Consider the following 23,573-nt stretch of genomic DNA (forward strand, 5'->3'; position numbering starts at 1 on the left):
TGTCAATGGAAACTTGGTAAGTAATGAGCATTTGAACTTCCAACACAACCAACAGTGACAGGTCATACCTTATATCCCTTACAATGCTGGGTGCTCCTGTGCTTCATGTGTTTCTTGAGGGACTGACTGTTGGTTAAGCTATCGTGATCTGGTGGTATGAACAAGGCAACGTCTGGAAAAGGTAGTATCTTATTAGAACACACACAGTTGGATAAACTAGGTTAAGCTTTAAAGCACATGAGCCCTTCTTCAGGTCTTGCCTAATTAAAACCCTCAGACCATTGCAAATCTAAGTGCAATTTTAAAGGCAGGATAGAAGTGGTGGTGAAAAGATTTTGTAAAGGGCCTAGCACAATAGGCTATACATTGCAATAACTAGCCATTAGTCTTGGGGAAATAGCTCAGCCTCTGATCTGACATTTTAGCAGCCAAGAGCACTGGGTAACAGAACCTTCTCTGAATGACTCTCTCAAAACCTTATCAAAAGGAAACGGAGCCTTTTAAAATCATTGGCATCTCTGGAAGACTGGTTTATCAAATTTCCCATGGTTCAAGCAGAAAACCTCTGTTTTCCTCTGCTCTTTAACCTCTTATGTAAAATGCCATTTTACTTTGAACTGTCAAAAGAGGCAGCAAGGGAAGCAGCTAGCTCACCATCAGAAGGAGGTGAAAGCTGAAACTTAACCTGTCCTTAGTGAGTTTGCCCACATATCAATGGCATGCTACACCGGTGTGTTTATTTTTATGACTAGAGCATATCCCTTAACCTCAGGGATCTGAACATTTCCCTGGAATGTACAGACGTTTCATATCATTTATTTCCCAGTGGCCCTTTCCCACACCAGCTCCACACACACATACATAAACACACACGCTTCTATTCACATTCTCTTGATCAGACTGATGTACACAACCAGGCATCAGCTTAATATAAACACACACCATAGCATCAGTCCTATCTATAACCCTCTGCATTAAATATAAATGCGCACATTCCTGTATGGAGATGTACCTATTTACAACTCATATATGAACATAAATGGCAATGATTTGTGTGTGCATCTATTCGTTCAATGCACATGTATGTACTCAAATGTTTGTGTGAAAATGTACACATGTGGAAAACCAGGACTGCAAAGGGCAGTAACATATGCAGCCGAGTTCCATGGCTGCTCAGGACCTTGCTGGGTGGCTTCCATAACCAAGGGAAAGTGTTTGGATGGGATCCAAACAGCTTCCAGCAGCTGAACACTCGGATTTCCCTCATCTCTGTATCAGTTTTAAGGGGAAAGCTGCTGCCTGGAGCTAATAACCAGAATGATGGACCAGATTCCTTCTCAGAAGCTGTACAGCAAATTAGGATTCTGTGAACTTGCTGCAGCTTTGCTCTATTATAACTATGTCCTCTTGCCATATTGACTCAGGCTCTAATGAGATATTACCAAGCACTGAGGTTGCATTCAAGCTCTCATATAAGAGGCCAGACGAGGATTGGACTCTTTTATCAGTTTGTGCTGCTTACTGTGGGCCAAGGTCTTCAGCTGGTGTAAATCAGCACAACTCCACTGAGGCCATGAAAAATGAGGTGCATAAGTTAAGCATCTGTCTCAATGGCTGATGTTTATCTTTGCTCCCATGGCCTCAATTGCACTTAAGATGAACATAAACCCATGAAAACAGTTTAATGGGACATGGGCTTTCTGCTGATCATCCGCAAGCAGCTGAATTTTACTCCACTTGATTGCTAAACCAAGTTCAACAGATATGCATGTTACAAATAATTTGTCATGCTCTTAGGCGCGTTCCACCCCAGGCCACAAAATGTTCTCAGTAATTGAAATATACAGCCAAATTCCAAGCTAGCATAAATCTCCACTGATGTCAAGCCATATGGAAATCCATATGATTTGAGGGCTGTAAAAAACAAAGAATAAAATAAAACAACCATGCTTTCTAGTGAGAGACTTATACAGCTCAATCTGATTAGTCAATCACAAAGAAGATTAAGAGGTGACTTCACTAGTATATCCAAGTACAACTAGACAAAGAAAATACCAGGTACGGAACAGTTCTTTAATCTAGCTGAGAAATGCCAAGTGAGATTCATTGCTTGGAAGTAAATGGCAGACAAATTTGAATAAGCAATGAAGCATAGATTTTTTTAACATGGAATCATTGATCAAAGGATAAGGTGGAGTCCATCGTGGAAAGTCTTCAGACCAAGGTCAGATGCTTTTCTTCACTAAATCATTTTGTCTAGAATAACTTGTTGGGTTTGATATAACAGTAACGACATCAGTTGTTGAACCTGAAGTGATCTAAGAGGCTGTGACTATAACAAGCCAGTGAATTAAGACTGAGAAAAGCCACTGTACTATTGATAGGATTAAATTAACTACAGATTGATTTAATTTCCCCTATAAAATGCTTAGTGGGACTGCTATGTAAAAAATTAAAGCATAAACCACTGAACTTGATAAAATACAGAACTGAAGGACAAATTAATGGTCTCTTCACAATAATTTATACACTTTAAAGCCCAGTCATTTATATCTGAAATCACATTTTTAGAGCTAAAAAAGTGAAATGAAACACTATTAATTTTCTTCCAATCATAATATGGAAAAACAGATAAGACCTCTCTAACATGAAAGGAGAAATATTACCAATCACTGAGGAAAAAAAAAGCTGTATCTTCCTTGAGCAGCATTCCTCTGCACCAAAATCAATGGTTTTCAATGGATCCCAGCCACCAAGCACCGTGGTTGCTCCAAGTTGGAACACTTATCCCAAGATAGACCCAGGTGCCAAATTAATTTCTAAAGAAAGTTTCCAGAAAAATATCATTGCCCCATCTGTTCTCTAGCACTGCTGCATTCCTCAGGCCACAATGTCATCAGCTTCTTGTTATTATCCTTAACGTTTCTTCTAAGACAATCAAAATCAAAGACAGAACAACAGATCTGGGGTGTTTGTGCTCTCTTTGCACGCTACATTGTGCTGGAGGTACGTAAGGTTATTTGGTTATTTCCATCCAAGGCTCTTTGGCAGCAGAGCTTGAAGTCAGAACCTTAGCTTGTCAAATAGATGATGATTATATGTAATGTATAATCACAATGAAAATGAGATTTTAGATGGAAATCTAAAATTGGGATGGGGTGGGAGTGAAACCAACTCACTCCAAGTGGCTTTCTAATTTCAGTCATTGGTTCAAATCCCTCCCAGGAGCCGCAGGGCAATGCAGGGTCCTAAAGTTTCTTGGGAACTAGTCCCATACTTTCATTAAAGTCAGTGGGTTGCTTTGTCATGCCTCTGCTGGAAACTTGGGAAGATTTTAAACCAATGATATCTCAATCCAGGGTGCACAGACACCCTTTGCAGTACATTACAAGGGTGTACACTAAAGCAGAACATGGAGCTGCTGGGACGAAGCAGATGCATTTGCCGACTGCACTTTCACCAGTGGCAATACCAGTGAAGGAAGAAAAGGTTGAGTGAAGCCATGTTCCAGGTGCAGAAAAAAACCCATTTCGTGAGAAATGAGCAGCAAAGCCCAGAAGTCCAGATCTCACTGACATATTATTGGTTTCCCCATGGCTCTGCTCAGCTACCAGCTGGGTGAGTAGCAGCTGCTTTATCCGGTTGCACTGCTTAGCTGTGATTTAGGAAATAAACCTACGGAGACTGGGGTTGCACAGCCAGAATGGAAATGCAGGACATTTCCCTGGGATTAGCAACTGCCTAAGAGATTGGCTGGCAGCACTTCAATGCCAGATAAGGCTCCATAGCAATGCTCCTAGGGCTGGAGGGAGATGGGAGCCAAACTCCAGCCAGGGAAAGTACCACAACCCTTGAGCAAGACTCAGTTCCTGAGGATATCTTTGTGGTATTGACTAGCCCCTAGCAGTGATTAACATAGCTAGAGCCATGACAAGAGGACTCTTCTTCTGGTGCCAAGGGAGACTCCCTATCCAATGTGCCCTATCTGACCTGATGACCAGTAAGCCGAGACCAGAGGGGGCTGAATCATGTCAGGTCTGTGCTTTTTAACAGCATCACTAACCTGCTGCATGATACCTGATGGTTACATGGTTAAAACAATCTTTTGATCTTAGATGAGACTACATCATGCTGAGATATTAATGATGTAATTTTAATGTGGCCACTAAATCATCTTACCTTCACAGAGATTCCTCACCCCCATAGAACAAAACCTTGAGCCTCTCTCCAGACAGAGCTGAGCCCTAGTGCTTCAGCTTGAATGCAAGTAAACATTCTTTAATTCTGCCTGCCATGGCCGAGGGAGTTTTCCTCCTCAGAAAGAGTGGGCACAAATAAGAGCTAATTAATACAAACTAATTATACACATTTTCCTCTAGCAAGCTTAAAGTCAAAGCAGCAGTTTCCCCACTGCACCGTGCTACAAACCAGAAGCAGATAGAAATCACTGTAGAGCAGAGGCTACGGCTTGCACTTGCCAAAGAGGATGTCTCCAGGTACTTAGATGGCAACAGATAGGAGGATAAATCAGGCTTCCTGATCCTACTCTTTAAGGCCTTGAATGACGGGAAGGTGGTGATCCAACAAGTGTTCTTATCCTAAATCCATTGCTCTTAAGTCAATGACATAGAGAAGCATCAAATACTTTACACACGCATCTGAACTGTAACCTCTTGGAGAATCACTATATAGCAGAAAATAACCCAGAAAGTGTGTAAACCTGCAGGCAAGGTGCTGCACAACCCCCCTCACAAACCCACTTTGTAAGACAGACAAGTCAAAGTCAAAGGTTGGAACAACTCTTTGGTTTCCTCCCTTCTTCCCCCGTCAGTTTGTTTCTGATTACTTTGCCCACAGATCACAGGCAAGAAAACTGTGTCTTATTTCACTAGGGAGGGGAAAAGAAACACACTTGATGGCACTTTAGAGAAACTTCTTTTCTTTCCTTTCAAAACCAACAATCTAAGTAAATTAATAGGCCTGCTCTGATGAGTATGAGTAATTTTCAGTACAAACCAACCACCAAAGCTGGAAATCTGGTTTTAAATTTAGAGGAGAAGGCAGAAAATAAAAGACTATTAAATAATTCATGCTTCTTTTAAAAAACAGTGATGAGAAGAGAGCAATAATCTTCCAGCATCAGAGATTGTAACGTAACCTCGGAGCCATGGCCGAGCAACAAACAGAGCTCTTTAGTGACCAAGTAATTACAGAGTTTGAAATCGAAATAGTATACCCTGTAACTAATGCAGAGAATAAACTCCACTCCACATGTGTTTTTACAGCTTGATACTCTGTTAACATTAACAGGGGTTTCTGTCAATTTGCATAGATCAGCCTTTGAGAAAGATCCCCCTTGCTGTCTTCCTAAAGTACTTGTTTTATAGCTGTAAAGTACTTGTTTTATGTCTGTGTCTTCCTCTGTTCTGTTTTTCTGTATTACTCTCACACGAACAGATATTCTTCCCAAAATGCAAACTGGTTTTCCGTGGATGTACACGTGTTTCCTATTGATGGCTGTGAGATCCATGTGGGTGTTTGTGACTGACAAATAGACACATGCGGGCTCACATGCACTTAGTATTATTCCTATTGGAAATGCTAGGTTTAAATGCCTTCTTCAAAAATCAGATAAGAAACACTAGCAGAGATAGAAAGAAAATAGTTCTCTAAAGCAGCACCCCATGATGATAGTTAAAAAAACTTTTTCTTCCTACAGCCCTAAACAGCTACAACAGAGAAAACTGAACTCCTAAGGACAATTATAATGTACATCCCTGGCTTTAGATCACAGCTGCTTTAGCAACATACCAAAAGACATATTAGCACTTCTCTTCACTGGCTTAGCTCTCACAGCTTTCTTCTCCATGTGGGCTAGGTCACTAAAGAAGCTGGAAAATGAAGCCTGCAGCTTTTTGCCCAGTCCTAGCATGGGCATCACAACCCAGAACTGTAACCAGCAAGGCAGCCTTGCTCAGGCTTGCTGTAGCTCATCTCCACAATTTCCTTTTCCTGCCTGAGTTTTAGCTCAGGCAACTTTGAGTATATGGTAAAATCATTCTCATTCCTAACGAAAAGACCTTATCAACCTTAAAATTTTACAGTTTTACAATGAAATTATATCCATATATATACCCAGTGACTACATACACACAATACAGCTTTGCAAAGAAATAGTCACTACATATTGTGACTACACACACACAAACATATATATGAATTAGGGACAAAACACGGGATTTTTGCATGCCTCAGCCCCAGAAACAGCTGATGTATTAGGGCTGAAAGATTATGTATAGATATCGATCTGAAGCAGCAGTAGTGTGGGATAATTTAGTCCCAAGGGTTAATTGACTATGAATGATCTTAAGATCACCAAACAACCTAACTAATAGCTTGTAATATGAGCTTTACATACAAGACATGTACAAGACATAACATCTTGTAATATGCCACGTATCACTCTATGCTTCCCATTATTGCAGATTCAATATTATACAGAATACGGTGCACGGCTTATGCTGTGTAGTGTTTCTTATATATATATACAACATATAAAGTGATACGTTATTCTACATCATATTATATATTGTGCAGTTTGGTACCTAAGCAATGACTGGATGGTGGCTTTCACCTCTCCTCTGCTCCAGTATCTCAGTCAGAGGTAGAAACTTACGAGCCGGAGATCAGTGTGGAGAGACAGAAGGACAGAAGGTGAGCAGGCACTACCAAAGTGTTTGTGCGTCCTCATTTGGACAGGTCTTGCCCCCATCCCCTGCAGCAGAGCCTGCCTTCTCCGGCCTCGGCTTGAAGCGCATTTAGCAGCAGAAAAACTGTTTTGCCTCCCCCCCCCCCGTCAAACAGCTTTGTTGGCCTAGAAAACCACCATCAGCCAACCCGGATGGCAGTTTAGTGGGAACTTTCTGCCTCTCTGATTGCCACTACAGGACCTGAATGAGGTGTAAATCACCTTTAAGCCCTGGGGGAAGGAGAACGGGAGAGGGGATGGAATTTCTGCCGACTTCGTGATTTTCACAAGGATCTTTGGGGACCAAGCAGCAGCCGCAGCAAGCCCACAGCGTTTCTGACCCAAGCCTTATGGCGAGCCGGTGCCTCTGGATTTGGAGCCGACTCCTTTCCCTAGAATAACGTTTGCTTAACACGCATCCCGGGTTGTATTTAGCCCTAGAGCTTTGATTTAGGCTTCCCCCTCATCCTTCCTTCCTCCAGCCCAGCGTTCCCCTGCGGGGGTAGGTACCGGGAGGGGTGCGCACAAACCGGGGTCCCGGTCGCACTAACGGGGGACGGGTAGCACCACCCCACCATCACCGCTGAAAGGAGGGAATGGGGTGGAGGCCCGGGGGACCGGGAGCACAGAGCCCAGAGGAGCCCACCCTTCCCCCGGCGAACGGGAAGCAGCAGGAGGAGGTGGAAGAGGAGGAAGTGGAGACGAAGGAAGAAGAGGCTCTTTTCGGTGCGGGGAGCTCGGGAATCAGAGAGGAACGGGAGTGGGGGAGTCGGGAACCCCTGTCCCGTCCGCCTTCGCTCCTCCCCTGGCTGCCCATTGTGCGTGCTCCTGGGCTCCAGGCGTGTACAGGCACTTCCACGGACGGGTCATTTAGGGATGTGTGCTCATCTGTATCTAAATGGTCGTTTCGGTAGTTATGTACCGCTCAAAGGTCGTTTAGTGGTAAAATATATATATAGAGAGAGAGAGGAAATTTCTATATCCACGTGTAAACGCGGCAATGTGTTTGATAAAGTCTTCCTGAAAATACCGTGTGTATGTAGTCACCTGTGCTGTAAGCCTAAAATATGTGTAATTGCATGATACGAATATGCCGCTTTATAATTTATAAATCTAATTCTCATTCGAGAACATAACTAATCAAAATACGTGTACTAACATCAGTTGAAGGTTATACTTAAATTAAGGCTATACGTAAGTTTACTTCGCAGTATTTTCTCTAGTACGTAGAACTGTATATACAACAATTTCGAATGACAAGTGATGCGTGTATAATGTGTCTCGTATGCATGAGGCATATTTCATCGCGGGGCTCACAAATGTGTACTGAATTATGGATTTGTCATGTGTCATATACATATGTATATGTATATACACAGGTATAATTGAGTGTGTGTGCGCATTGAACTTGTAAATTCTCGGGGAATGAACAGGACGAAGTAGGAGGCAGAAGCCCCGGTCAGACATCTATCAAAGCAAACCCATCCCTAGGGACATAAACACGCTGATTTTGTTTCGGAGCCTGGCTTGGCTCACCCGTAGACAGGTCATTGAGAAACCCCGGGCCGGTCCCGCCGGCGGAGCAGCTCCCGGGTATTGGGATGGGGAAGGGGAGAGGCAGGCAGGAGGGTCCCGGGACCTCTGGGGTCCTTGCCAGCCCCTGGGGCAATTGTCCAGGGCAGGGAATGATGAGTGCGGGACTGCGGAACGATGCGTTTGCACACGCTTGTTCTCGGGAGGAGGAAGCTTGTATGTCTGCAAACAAATTTCTGCAGAGGAATTAACATAAAATGAAAACATAAAATATGAAAATCCTAGCGAAACAGACGCCAAGATTCCTGACAGAGCAAACGCGGTCCAAGGCCACTGTTGTTCACAGAAAAAAATCAATCGGAAGCGAGGGGGGAGCTGATTTAGGTTTGATTCGGGGACAAACGTTTTTCGACGTTTCTGTGAAATGATTTTGCATCAGCAGATGGGATTGTATGAAAAACCTTCCAGGCTCCAGCCCAGAGAGGGAAGGAGCCAGAGAGAAGGGATCGGTGGAGGGAGAATAGAAAAAATACTAAAGGTGTGCTGGGGACTACTGAATGATGGATGGAGGAAGACTGGGAAGTGTTAAAATGGGAGGGGAAGATAGTGAAGTGCGAGAACCGCAGTTAGGGGATGTGCGGGGGAAATGGTCGAGACACGGAGGGACTCAGGGATGAGGCTATTTCGAGCCAACCATAGCAACGCTATGGGAAGGGGGACTAAAACAGATAAGAAAACAGAGAGCTGCAGCGGTGCCCCCGGGGATGGTGGCCGGAGCCACGGGCGGCTGGCAGGACGCAGCCCTCTGCCCGCAGCCCGGCTCCGAGGCGCCCCGGGGAGAGCCCGCCTGCCTGCCTTGGAGGTTTGCTGCTCGCTAATGATCAACATCTTCATTTGCTAATGAGAAGCGCCAGGCGGTGCCGGCGCCATAGCGCACAGCCGGGAGACACCGCGTTTGGTGTGTCCAAACTGAGATGTCGTGGCAGGAGCCGCCTTCCCGCATGCACCTGCACGGGACACACACACACGGACCCACCAACCCTCTCCTTCCCCTTCCTTCCAAACCCACCGACCGCATCCTAACATCGCGCTCATGAAACGGGCATTGCGCTTGAGCAGGTCCTGCGGGACGCGGCGCTTTGGGCTAAAGCGTTGAGGTGTCTGTCACCTATTATATAAATCGTACTCGTATTTACTTTCCACATCCGAAAGCAGCTCGGTCTTGGTCGGTCCCCCGAGAGCTGCCCGCTGCATTTCCCCCGACGGGGCGCAGGGGGTGCAGCGGGACCGTGCGGCCGGAGCTGGCATGGGGGGAGAGACAGGGCTGGATGCTGGATTCTTTCCTTTTTCCCCCCCTTTTTCTTTATAACCTGTCCCTGCCAAGCAAAGCTGCCCCGTGCATTTCCCCCACTGCACTCAAAAATAAACCGGGAATCCCACCCCAGCTATCATCACCTCTGCTGCTACATCTGAGCCCCATTATTGGCCCCTTGGAAAGATGGGGGGCAGATGCTGAGGTTAATATCTCCATCTCTGCAGCCAAATTCCCAGCAGCCAGAATCATCAACCGCTGTCACCCTCCTGCTCAGGCATGTCCCCCTGGCTCCAGCTCCCCCTCTGCGATCCCGGTGAGGGACACCCCTCAGTAAAGGCAGATTTATTGTCCCTAATCAGCAAATCGTTTAGATCATTACAAGCCCATTACAGAGGGACAGGCGGGGCTAGGAGAAACCTTGGAGACGTCTTAACCGTTTGAACCAGTGCCTTTGAAAACTGGAGAAGAGAGAAGGGTTCCCTGGAGAACCCTTGGACCCCTTATCCTTCTACAGGGATGTCCCTTACTCGTTTGTTCTTATCTGATGCTTTCCTTCAGCCTCTTGTGGGTTTCCTCAAAAGGGACCCAATCCCCCTAAATCTGACTTCCTCATCCTTGTCCAGATCCCCTCCTGCATCATCTGCTGCCAGAGCAATGCATCTTCACAGTAAGGCCTAGGGGATGAGAATATTTCACTGGTTTTGACTGATTATTTTATACCGCTACTGCCTTTTACGACCTTTTCCCTGTATTTATTTCCCAGTACCCCTGACATATTTGCAGTAAAATCACCAGGGATTCAATGCTGCCTGCACTGTGAGTACCAGAGGTTTGCCACATGTGTTCACACTGGCAGTGCATCCCATCGGGGAGGAGCCTGGGGCAGAGCCTCTTGAGTCTGCATCCACTTGGATCCACACTAGGAGGAATGGGATGGGGGCAACTCAGCCCCTTGGAAATTAGGACTCCTCTACCACCACTGATGTGGCATCCTTGGTACCTATCCTGGGTACCAGGGACATCACCAGCTACACAGAGCTGGGGGAGCTGCACAGATCCTCATGGTGGGGCCAGAGAGACCCTTGTCTCCCCCCTCACCCCTTTTACCTCCACCCTGGTAATTATGCAACCTCTCCTGACCCTGCTTTCTATCCCTTTTATCCTGGCCTCAGTGCCTGTTCGCCCAAGCAGGCAGGGCTGAGCCGTTGGAGACTGCACTGAGGTCCTTCCATCTGGCACTTTCTCTCTGTTCCCCCACTCAATAAATAAAATAAGGGTCACCTTTTTCTTTTCTTTTTCTTGTGGATCACACACCAAGGCCCATCACAAATGAGACCCCCGAGGCTTTGATGCCTGTGTTTGGACACAAGCAATTATCTCTAATTATTGTTTTGCTTTTCAGTTTGCCCAACTTTCCAAGAGCCTTGAAAAGAAACTTCAAGGAGGGGGCTCAGAGGACTGAATGAGACATTTCTCCAGGAGAGCCCCTCCCAGAGCCCCCTCTCGCTTCCATATTGAGGGAAACACAATCTTCACAAATGTTTAACTACAATATGGGTTTGGCCAAGGGGTTTCTTTTCTTTTTTTTTTTTTCCTTCTTTTTCTTTTTTTTCCTCTTTTTTTTTTCTTGAAGATGATTTCTAAAGACACAGGAACATTTGTACAAATAAGGCGCAGATGGGAACGGGGTGGGGGAGAGCACTGGAGCTGAATATCTGGGAAGGGAGGTGAAATGGTTTTCAGCTGGGAAGGAAGTGGAGAAGCAGAGATTAAAACTCCCTTAGACTTTCTCACCACTCATAAATAATACATTAAATTGCACTTACTGCTTTCTGCTCACTGAGGAGCACTGGGCAAAGGCCTTGAGTCCTGAAGAAAATTCACAGTCTTGGGGAATGGCAGGATCAGGATGCAGGAATGGGGTGAAAGAGGGATATTTTGGGGAGCTGCCTAGAAGGATGAGAAACAACTAAAAATAACTTGTCAAGTCTATGCTCATGCGTATACACACAGAGATCTACATATGTGGGGTTTTTTCCCTGCTGGCAAGATGCATAGGGATATATATGCACCTATACACATATATATGCACACAAATGTGCAGCTTGTGTGCAAATATGCTGCCAGACTGAAACGTGTCTATGTACACAGGTATTATACACACATATAAGCATAAAAGTGTGCACAGAGGCATGTGCCACATGTGGATATGCACATCCACAGGTCCATCACATCTATGTGTTCATACTACACAAGAAGGTGGGGGGAGGATGTAGATAAACAGGTAGGCACACTTGCAGTAACAACCATAGTTGCCTGCACTGTATGTGTATATGATAAAGTCATTTAAGAGCCAGGATTTTGCTCAAGCTCCATTACACATCCCTTCCAGCTTCTTAAAGTGATGATAATAAGAACTCTGCAACACAGGTTTCCTATTGTGTGTTTTAGCTGCTAACCCACCATTTATTTAGAAATCTATACAGTAATCAGAGCAGGTTATGCCAAATATGTCCTTCCTGTTGAGACAAATCTTTGGCTGAAGCACATGGATCATTTTCTGCAGCTAAATTCCTCTGCAAATCAGTGCCATCCAGTCATTAGTTCTTCACTATCCACCCTAACAGGCCATCATATCTCCACCTAAGAAAAGGAAAACACAGCCCTGCTCCTAAGCCAGACCCAAGTGCACAGGCCAAGGGTGGCAAAGGTTGGGGGAGCTTTTGTTTATACCTCCCCTCCTTTGGCGGTAGCACTGCAGAGAAGTGGTGTCATAAATATTTGTCTTTCTGCCTGGCTGTCTGTCAACAAACCCGTCTAAAACCCCACTCTGACTACAAATACATAAACATGAAGTGATAAGAATGTGTATTTGTACACATCATGCTTATATATAGTGAGTGTTTCTTTATATTCAAGGGTCTGTCTGCATACATACATATACATAAACCCAGGCACATGCGTCCCTTGGGTATTTTATTTTACCACTTGATTATTAGCAGTGGCAGAAACAATAGACATATTTCTGTCAGATCTAGTCTGGTAACATGAGAGCATATTATCCTTTTAGGAAGGTAATTAGCATCAGGGATCTGATTCCTTTTGCTACCCTTCTAATTAATTATACTTGGTAATGCCATCATTAAGAAGAGCGGAGTGTTTGTTCTTTTAATCTCTGTGCAAGGGACATGAGTTGGGAACAAGCTGCTTTGGGGTAGCTTTGCTGAGCTATTTATTCCACCACTCAGCCCTTCCATTTTTTTTCCTTCCCAGCCAGGCTTTTTGCACCCCAAAACCTCCATCAAACTCCTCCCTCCCAAAAAAACCTTAGGAAACACAGTGAATTAAAAAAGTCTTGACTTAAAAACGACCCATATGTTTGCAAATGCTTTCCAAATGATCCCTTCCTGAATCCATGTGTTGTGCAGGGGGTGGCGGGAGGGGGAGGAGGACACCCCCATACAGATTGCAGCTCTGATCTCTGGGTTTTTCCTGAGCTCGGGGGCTGTCTGCGGCTCGGTGTGACCCTTGTGCCAGGGGTCGGTGCACTCGCCCCGAGGGCGGCTGTCCCCATCGCTCCGGTACAACCGCGGGCCCCGTTCCTACACGTGGGGTCCCGGATCTAAACTGTTAATTGCAAGGGTTCACAGATCCTCCAGCCCAGCGCCTCGCCGAAAACCGGCTCCTCGCCCGGCCCGCATCTCTTGGGGACCACACACAAGCACCGCACAGAGCTTTTGTGTGGCAGAGAAAAGGGGATGCATAATAGAAAGGGCGAGAAAGAGAAAAAGAGTTGGTAAACACATTGGCTGTGGTACCTAGAAACCAAGGCAGTGTGACAGGTTCCCAAGAGAAGATCAAAAGTTGGTCTTTGGGATAAGCAACTGAGCAAACTCAAGTATGCTTCTATAATGAACTGCACAAAACCAGCAGGAGTACTGTGCTAAACTCAATGAGCTATTCATAATGCACCGATATGTATATTATATAGATATTCCCGTACCTGCCGTACCACTCCTGGCACACACAGGTAAAGCAAACATAGGTAAAACGGGCAAAGTACAGCACATCAATCTGCCATACACATCACGCGCCACACTGTATATAAATAGATATACACCACAAAGATACATGCAAGTAATTCTCTCCACAGAGGATTAGATGAAAAAGCTCAGATCTCTGCCATGAGACCTTGATGCAGACAATTACACAACTTTACCTACAAGTACCTGCAGAGATGTGAGCTTATGGGCACAGTAATAGTGCTGAATACACAAAATATGTGTGAACATCATATATAGTTCTGCATGTCTGTCAAAATAAATCTATGCTCTTAGGTATCCTTGCTATATATTCATATTGTTCTGCGCATATATTTCAGTTGCAAAAACATACAATCTGGATGTAGCAGGCACAGATGGCCATGCGTTTATTATTGTGGTAAATGGGCTACTTTTACATCTAAGTAAAAAAAATCACCATTACATGCTCCTTAAAGGCATTATCTCTTTACTCAGAACTCTACAATGAGAATTGTCTGAAGAGGGCGGGATGTGTTTTTATACTCTAAAACTCCAGCAGCCTGGGAGATCATTAATACTCATTTATCTGTCACCTGACATGACATCTGTCATGTCACTTAGCTTTCCATTAGGAAGAACAGGGAGCAGTTATATTAAGTTATGTCTCAGCTATCTTCTTATAAAGAAAAGACCTCATTTGTTCCAGGAGCTAATATGCTGGTTTTCCTTCACGGTTACTCACTGAGGCAGTAAGTATGGATGTGACAGCCAGACGGCTGATATGAATGCACATGGACATTTAGGGTCCAAAAGGAACATAATACAGAGTAATCCCAGTTTAGCATTATTTTAAAATAAGAGGGAAACACTTGAACTCTCCCTACCTAATGATAGGAATTTTGCCCTGGATAAGATTACATGGTTTTCAAGCACGATTAGCCATATGTCTAAACTGAAATGAGACAAAAACAAACCAAGCAACTCTGCAGCGCCCTGTGCTGAGCTCAGCACTTTTTAACAGGCGCGTTACGGAACTCGTTCAGCTGAAGTGTAGTCAGAACAATTGTTTCACTGAGAGAAATACGTTTTTGGGAAAACTGAAGGAATATATCAGCTTTAATTTGTCCATTGCTTTAGAAGGAGGACACCTGATGTAACCCAGTTTTTCAGCTTGTATTACAAGTTACAGATAGTTTGATTCCCGTATCATAAATGTAGGTAGGGCTTAAAGACAGAGGTTTCTTTAAAGCTTGCTCTCCTATCTCTCCTAATTAGTTTATCTTAATAAAATAACCAGTATGAATTTGTAAAGAAATATGCCAGTGAAGACAGAAAAGGATCGATCTACACACATGTTTGTGGGAAGCATCTGTGATGGAAGGGGAGGAAGAATACCAGTTAGAAACTGTTAGTAGCAACTATTTTTGCCTGTGTGCATACACTAGTACACATCCTCAGACCTCACAGAGAAGGTGGACAGGGAACACTGAATTTTGCTACAGTTTACAAGAATTAGGGACTAAGCAAAAAATCCATGCCATAGCAGATTTAAGACAAACAAGAGAAGCTTTTCACAAGGTGTGTTTTCACAAGCTCCAACTGTGGAGCTCGCTGACACAAGTTCAAAAAGAGGTGTTCAGAAAACAATTAGAGCAAATACTGGAAACAAATAAGTCATGGTCAACACAAAAATGAAGATGCAACTTCCAGCTCCAAAAGCCATGCCAGAGGGCAGCAGAAGGAGACAGATGCAGGCATTCCTCCAAAGCTACCGCAGATTCAGTTGTTTTGGTGTGTGCCTCCAAGATGCCCCTGGTTAGTGGTTAGAACAGTCCCTTCAGGCATACATCAACAACATCAGGGACTGAATGTCAGCCTTCCCCATCATTGGCAAACACAGTCACTAGCCAGATACCACATAAAAACAGAGGATGGAGGGTTGCTTCCACCCTGTTCTCTGCATGTACTTTAATAACAAGGACTGATCCTCTGCTTGGCCACAGAAAACAGACTTTTAATTACCATCTACATTAAAAAAAAACAGGTCTCAGTCTGCTTCCCAGAGAAGCATCCCTCCTAGAAGCATTGTCTAAGACCCCAAGGCAGAAAACAACACAGGATTACAGGTACAATTCTAATATCAACATTGCATGCTCATTTTGTAACCCACTGCTTACAGGAAACAATATTTTAAGTGTTGCAGAGGAGATGTGACAATGAAGTGGGACTCTGCCATAGGAATGAGTGTCTAAGCCATTGTCTCCAAAGACAATTAGTTTCCCCCTTCACTGACTATAGAGGGAGTCAAGCTACCTGACACTAATCAAGCAGTTTCTGAAACATTTTGAACTCACAGATTGACAAGACTATAATTTCAAGCTTCCTGAGGACGGCCCAGCCTCTCTCAGATGGCATTTGAAGGCAGAATCTGCGGTCTTCACACTGTGGGCTGAGAACCACAGGAGAAAGATTCCTTTTCCAGAAGACATGGTCTATTCTAGCTCTACAGCAGTCAAAGGGCTCACCTGAGCCAAGGACACTCATTGCACTTGTTGGCTGTCATCTGTTAGCCAGCTCTGCAGGTGAGATGAGATAAGCTGAATGTCAGCAGTGTTACAAAGTCCATGTCAGTAAGAAGCTTTGAAACAGCCTGTGGTTCAGGAAGTACCATACCACAGATTCAGCAGAGCCACCTGAGAAGTCTCTGGGCTTTAGGGGACCAGCTTTACAAAGCAAAAGACAACCTGTGCCTTCCTCACTGTGTTGTCACTTGGGTGTTGAGCAAGACTGATGTTTCTCTGGGATTTTCTTTGGGAACTGGAAAGCGGTTCCCAGCAGCCACAGTGGCACTGAAACAAGTGGGTTGGGAAAGAGGAGCTGGAGGGAGTGGAGGATAACCCCCAGGTCTCACAAATGCAATATGGGGTAAAGCTACTGTCATGCAGATCTTGGAGCCCTCAAATGCAGCAGTGTTGTCTGTTTATTTACATTAAAACAAGGCTTTCTAACACAGCTATGTGCCTTTCCCTTTGCTGACGGCTGAAGAAAGCCGTGGAGTTCAGACTGCCAAGAACCTCAAGAGGAATGTTAGGAATGTGTCAATTAGCTGGAGAGAGTGATTAGCAGTGATTCATACCGGCTTAGTGCCTCTTCCTTGTTGCTTTCTGGCAGGTGAGTTTGCCCAACTTGAGCTCAGTTTTGGCTGCTTGAGCCAGTTTTGCAGCCGATGACTTAAGAGGTGTAACTTCCCCGGCAGTAGCCGGGTGTGAGTTCAGCCTGGGTGTGAGCAGGGTGTGAGTTACAAGCTGAGAGGGAAGATGGAAGTTATTCCAACTCCAAGTCCTCCAGAGTCTTTAAATACTGCAGTTCACCTCCGCCTTACTGGATGCAGTCCCTTCACTTGGCTATAGTTTTTCTGTCAGCCTCCCACACTCTGTATAAAACCAAACTTCGGCCCTCTGTGTCCTTTAAATTATTTTCCTTTATTGTACAAGCTCCAAGAACAAAGCTAAAGAAAAACAATGAAAATAAACAAATTTTAAACACAACCACATTTCATGCCCTTTCCTCAAGCCAAGCTCTTATTATTCTAAAGAAAGAGGGCACAAATAAGAGGGACAAGAAGTGATAAATGAGTTCTTCTGACAGCCAGCAGATCATGCTTCTTGCTCAAGAAAAAGTAGCTCACAGTGCTCTTTTTGGGTCATAGATATCATCAGACTTCATTAAGGACTCACAAAGTACACAAGTTTAAATGAGTACAAGTTTAAATGAGAACTATTTTCCTTGTGCAAAATAAACTGATATTAATGGCTGGAGCAGGAACAAGTTGGCAAGATATAGGCAGACCACAGTGTGGTCAGCACAAATGACTGTCATTTGCTAGAATAATTGCAGTGGCAACTGTTGCTGTTGTTACTAAGTGGGTTTTTTTTCCCTACATGTCTTTGTGGTGCACACTATTTATGGCTAGATCCTGCCATTCCCATGGAGTCAAGGCTGCCCCCTCTGAGATCTGGATCATCCTAGCGTCGTCTATTCTTAAGGATAGACATAACTTCGTTTCCTCCCAGCTACAGTCACTGCCTGAGGCAGGTAATGCTGTTGACATCGGATTCTGCAGAGTGGTAGGATGAGATTACTGTCTATTGTACTGATTGTGCAACATACCCCATGTCCTGCCGTGTGATGGAAGGACATCCCATGTCACCTGACAGGCACGGGGCATGGGACTACTTTCAGGCTTGTGCAGAGCTGGTGGTTATCTCCAGTTCTGTACATCTGCCACATAGGACCTTGGAGTGGGGAAGACTTGTGGCACCATGACGAATGCAAGCAATTTCCCCAGAGGAACATAAAGCAGAAACGAAGGGCTAGGGCTGAAGCATCTTTCTCCCTTTCATTCCAACCAAGTAACTGAATTGTACAGCAGCAAAAGCTGATCTGCAGAATTAAAGCAACAAGGCATTGGTCTTTAGAGAAAAAATGGAAGAAAAACACACAGCAAACCAAGAAAAAGGGAATAAAGAGGCAGTATATTTTTTTTTTCCCCAGTCACTAGAAGCATTTTAAATACTGTGAACCAGAGAGCTGATATATTAGCATCCAATTACCCTATGAGAGCAGAACAAAGAGCTGAAGCTGTGCCTGAAAAGAAGGTGATGCTTTCTAACACGGTCGGCCCCGAGCTCCCCCTGAGCAGCGTACCTGATAATTAAAATCAAAGAGGGCCAGGTGCAGCCTGGATACAAAAGGGAGAACAAAGAGGTGAGCTGCTCTTTGAGCAAGAAAGAGCACATTTTGCCTGTTGCCTTTAACACAGCTTTATGTTCTCAAGTGATCTCTAACTTCTGATCTGCCAGGACTCTCCATCACGCATTATATGAATATGGGAGATGACACCTTTGAACTCTTCATGCTCATATTTAACCTCATGATGACACCACTTATGAAGGATGGATGCTGAGTGCTCTTGTTTTATGTACTGCCCAAACCTTTCCTAGCCAAGGTTTGTACTTAGGGGTACAAGGTCAGAGCAATAAAACAGGTCAGGTCCAAGCCAGGAGGTTCCTGCTATCTCTTCTGGGTGCAAAAATGCAAGATCAGAAAAACCTGAACTGTCTCTGGGTTTCAAGGGTTGGTGCAGACTTCAATGTGTGAGAATTTGAGAATGGGCAATACGTTCCAGCTTAACATTTAGGAGATGAAAAGGTGTCTGAAAACTATATTGTGGAAGAACTTATAAATGACAACTGCACCACTGCTCCCTCTTCTTTCTGCTCTCTCCCCACCTAGCTTTATCTGCATAAATATTAATACAGCAACTCCTAATTAAATCCAGGAATATATTTACCTTCACAGATGAGCTACTTAAGTGACACAAAAGAGGCCTCTTGTTTCCGTGAAACTTTGCAGCCTGTAAAATGCAATAGTTCTTTCCAGGGTTATTGCTGCTCAGTAAATAATGGGAAAAGATGAGGAATATTTCTGAAAGAGGTCAAGTACACTCAAAACAGAAACATGCTAATAGGGAGAGATGTAAGAACAATGTCAAATGTCAATGATCACAAAGTAGCTCCCAAATATATATTTACCGAATACAATGCTTCTCCGCCGAACAGAGTTGACATAATGACATGCTCTTAGAGGAAACTTTCCTGCTTATTTTATTAGAGGTGGTGTTATCCTTTTTTTCTTTCTCTTTTTTTTTTTTTTTTTTTACTGGAGTGCACCCAGAAAGTTCCTACCCTCAGGAGACAGGCTCTTTGAATAATAATAATAATAACAAAAGAATCTGGAAAAGGCTGTTTTTCTCAGAATGGCTTTTATAATGCTTATCTGCACTTCTCTCCACACTCGGTGAAACAGTACAGCCTAACTAGTATTGAATGAACTGTTATGTTTGTGGGAACATCACATGGGCTGATGATAAAGTCAAGATAGAAGATCTCAACTGTAGCTTCCCTGCCCACAAGAACTTATTATCATGTCAGGTGAAAAATCTGGACTGATTTGACTTGAGACTGGATAAATGTATGTTGTCTGGTCCTTATCAACCATGTGTGTGCAAGCAATTTGGCTCATAACCTGCTACAACCACCTAAAAACCACTTCTAGAGTGGACGCTGACAGACCCATGTCAAACAGGACATAATGAATGGGGTTTTATAACGTCTCTCTGGAGTCTGGCAAATTGCTTCTCATGAGCTGGATGACGGGTGACAAAGCAATCCAGGAGGGCTGCTATTCCAGTAAGGCTGTGGGCAAAGTTCAACACTTGTGGAGTCCCTCCTTCTCCTCCACGTCACTGCTCCTGGCTGATCAAAAGCCAGTGTAACATGTCAAAGAGTAAAACTCAGCTTCACGCTGAAATTAATAAACCAGGGCATCTTATGCAAGACACATGAGCTAACCCTGTCCCACTGTTCAGTACCAAGAAGGTCTCCACTGTGTTTAACTTCTGCAACTGCTTTAAAACTGTCACATCCCAAGGGACCAATGAGAAAAAAAAATGCTACAGCATTTATTTGCTTTGGATCTAGTTCAAGTCAAAACCACGAAGATGGTCCATAACCAACTTTTGATCAGAGCTGATCAAATCCAGGGATAGTCAGACTTGAGGGAGGTCCTTGGGAAAGGCAAGGAGCAGCTTGAATAGAGAAGTGCAATAGCTGCAAAAAATGGGTCAGAAATCCAGAAAATACACTATATGACAAATGTTCGAAAATGACTGGGTTTGTTCAGTCTAGAAAACACAATGAGGACACAGCCTAGCAGTCCACAAACCCATGAATGAGAAGAAGGAGGTTCTGGACCTGTGTGTCCCCTACAGGAAGGAGACACAGAGTCTTGGCCTTAACCTGCAGCAAAGGTGGATGATGTTAGACTTTACAGGGAAAACTGTTCAAGGTGAAGAGAGGGGAGTACTGGAGAGGTTGCTGGTGGAGTTTATGGTGCCTGCATCATTCGGGAGTTTTAAGACGAGGTTTGAAGTGCATGTGCCAGGAATGGATTAGGTCTGTTTAGGTCCTGGTTGAGGAGGACAAATCAATACCTTTGCAAGGTCCCTTCCTACTCTCTTCCAGCACCTGATGGTTCAAGTATATGTAAAATTGCCTGGATAAACTTCCTCAGACACACTTACAATTCAGTTGAACCATAACCTCTGCTCTTCAGAGAAAGCCTTACCCAAAGTCTTGCAGAAAAAGCACCATGCAGATAAGTCACTTTGGACTCCAACGCACCTTGATGCACTAAAGATGGATTAATGAATCAAAGTCTGGATGAGCAGATGTCTTATCCTGGGAAATCAAACATGAGCATGCTGATAGCTGGGGGTCCAGGAAGGCCTAGGAGACTTGGGACAAGGAGTACAACATGGACCTGCCTCCACATCTGAACTGCCCCAAGATGTTTATATGTAAGCTGTTGGGGACCATTCTGCAACTTTCCCATGTCGGCAGCTATTGTGAAGAGCCACATGAGGGTTTTCCTAGTGCTGGGAAGCCTTTCAGGGATATTTATTTTATCTAAATAAGGACAAAGGTCTTGTGTAGTGCCAGCACTGCCCCACTGGAGTCAAAAGGCATCTTTGTTCAACACCAGTGGCTCAAGGCCCGAAGATGCACAGCTCTGGCCCAGGAGTAGGACCCAGGAGGCAATGGTGTGTTCCTGCCAACCAGAAACATGGCTGTTCATCCGCAGGAACAACATCGTCCTCTGTGTGGATGATGATGGGTTTATTTTGCAGTCAGCATCACAAATTATGGCACTTTTCCATCTATTGTCCCATATGCTAAGTAAACATCATAAACCGTTCTGTGCTATGTGCTTCTGAAAATCATAACATGAGAGTTTTACCATTAAGGAACAATGAAAGGGCAAACAGGGAAGCCAAAACATATAAGTCTGCTTTGTTTTCCATACAGTGGAATAGTGTGCAACTTGGTTTCTCCTGTCATGTCTTTTATGGTGCTTTGTTTTTTTTTAAAGCTACTATGCCGTGTTACATGGCTCCATTCATAAAATTAAATTCCATGGGGCAGGAAATAATTCCCTTTTTCATGATCATATCGTCTGAACCCGTGCTGCAGGCAACAGGGTGAAATTACTACTCCTGATACACATTTAAGGAGTTTCTTCTGCTGCACGGATCCCACATCAATAAGGAATTCTGCATATGCAGCAAGGCACAAACCCACTGGGTAGGCTGAAATGATTTTTGTGTGTGCATGTGTGTGGTTCGGTCTAATTTAAAGATGTGCAGATAGAGTTTTCACTCAGCGCGCGGTATTCATTAGTGAGAGGCAGCAAACTTGCCTGGAGATCTGAAGGCCCCAGAAATCAAACTGTGGGCGGGTAGTGATTGGAAAGGTTTAGAGGGTGATGACTTGATAATTTCCCTAGTCCAGAAGCCTGCAGAGAACACACACGTAGAAAGTCTGGTCTAGGGCTGCCCCATATCCCAGCTGCCCTGATGGAAGTATTGTATGGCAAGGCACTGGTCTGTATGGACCTACTGGTGGAGGACTGACCTACCTAGGGGTATCCCAGACAGGGGTATCTACAGACAGGGATATCTACAAACATTTTTGGCCCATGGGCTATGGAGATCCCACAGCTGGTTACTGAAAACTTGAGAAATAGCTCTTAAATGCACAACAGCAGTTTGAAAACAAGGGGATGAAAGACCATTGTCATCGCTTAGATGATAATGCATTTCCTTCTGGGTTTGCCTTGATAAATGTGTAATGCTCAGATCCTGCTTGAACAACACTGGCAGTCCAGGTGGGACCAGGAGGCTCATCACTGTGGCTTCTCCATCACGGCACTGACACATCCTTGGCAGGGCTGCTATGCTGATGCAAAGACAACTGAATAACCTATCACCCTCCTTGTGCAAGAGAGAGCTGGCAGGCACTGCTGCAGCAGACACTGCTGGGAGCAAACGATGGAGCCAGTAGTGCTCCCCCAACTCTGTCCCATAGAGGATGGATGGAAATCTTATCTCACCTCCTGCTTCCAAACCATCCCCAAAGCTCAACCTCTACCTGACTTGCCTGAGTTTATGGCTCAAAGCCGTGTTTTACTCTTCTTGCATAGGATGTGCACAACACATAGGAATTTCAAAGACATCCTACTATAATCCAGACTGAGGCTGCATGAACTCAAAATTCATCCTGATACAAAAATTTCTTTCAGAAAGAGAAACATAATAATTTTTATATTACAAAAAGGGGGGCTGGAACTGGATGATCTTAAGGTCCTTTCCAACCCTAACTATTCTATGATTCTATGATTCTAAAAGTCTTTACATCTTTCTTACCTGATGATTCTATCTATTGGCAACATATACCATCAGACTGAAATACTGGCATTTAGAAGAGACTGGTAAATCCTAAACAAATGTTGTTGCCAGCATCATAATAGGGCATTTGGAAGGCTGGATGAGCTTCCTGTATCCCTGACATGAACGCAGTTGTGTCCTTACATACAAAAAACAAGCTTTCAAAACTTAACCACAGAGATCATCCATTATTTTGAGTTCTTTCTCAAAAGACCTCATTACACCATATTAAAAAGAAAAATAATCTTTTATATTTCACCTCTGCTCATTTACCCTGTTATAGTGTTCCAAAAAACCTTCAAAGTAATATAGTATATATTACTATATAAGGTAATATAGTATATTACTTTTATACTTTCAAAGACATTCTCTCACAGCTCTAAGAAAGATCTAACTCCCTCCTTCAAATGCATATAGCACAGAGTCAATCTTATGTTGTTGTATAGTAGACATTGGATATATCTATACATGCACAGCCAAAATACTAATTCTCGAGAGTCTGTGTGAGGAAGCATACTTTAAAAGCCTATATATTATACAGAATATATATTTATAAATGCACATCTCTCCCTATCCTGCAAAATATGCACACAGTTTTTTCTATCTGGT

This window comes from Melopsittacus undulatus, chromosome 6, assembly GCF_012275295.1.
Source record: "Melopsittacus undulatus isolate bMelUnd1 chromosome 6, bMelUnd1.mat.Z, whole genome shotgun sequence".
Classification (NCBI taxonomy): domain Eukaryota; kingdom Metazoa; phylum Chordata; class Aves; order Psittaciformes; family Psittaculidae; genus Melopsittacus; species Melopsittacus undulatus.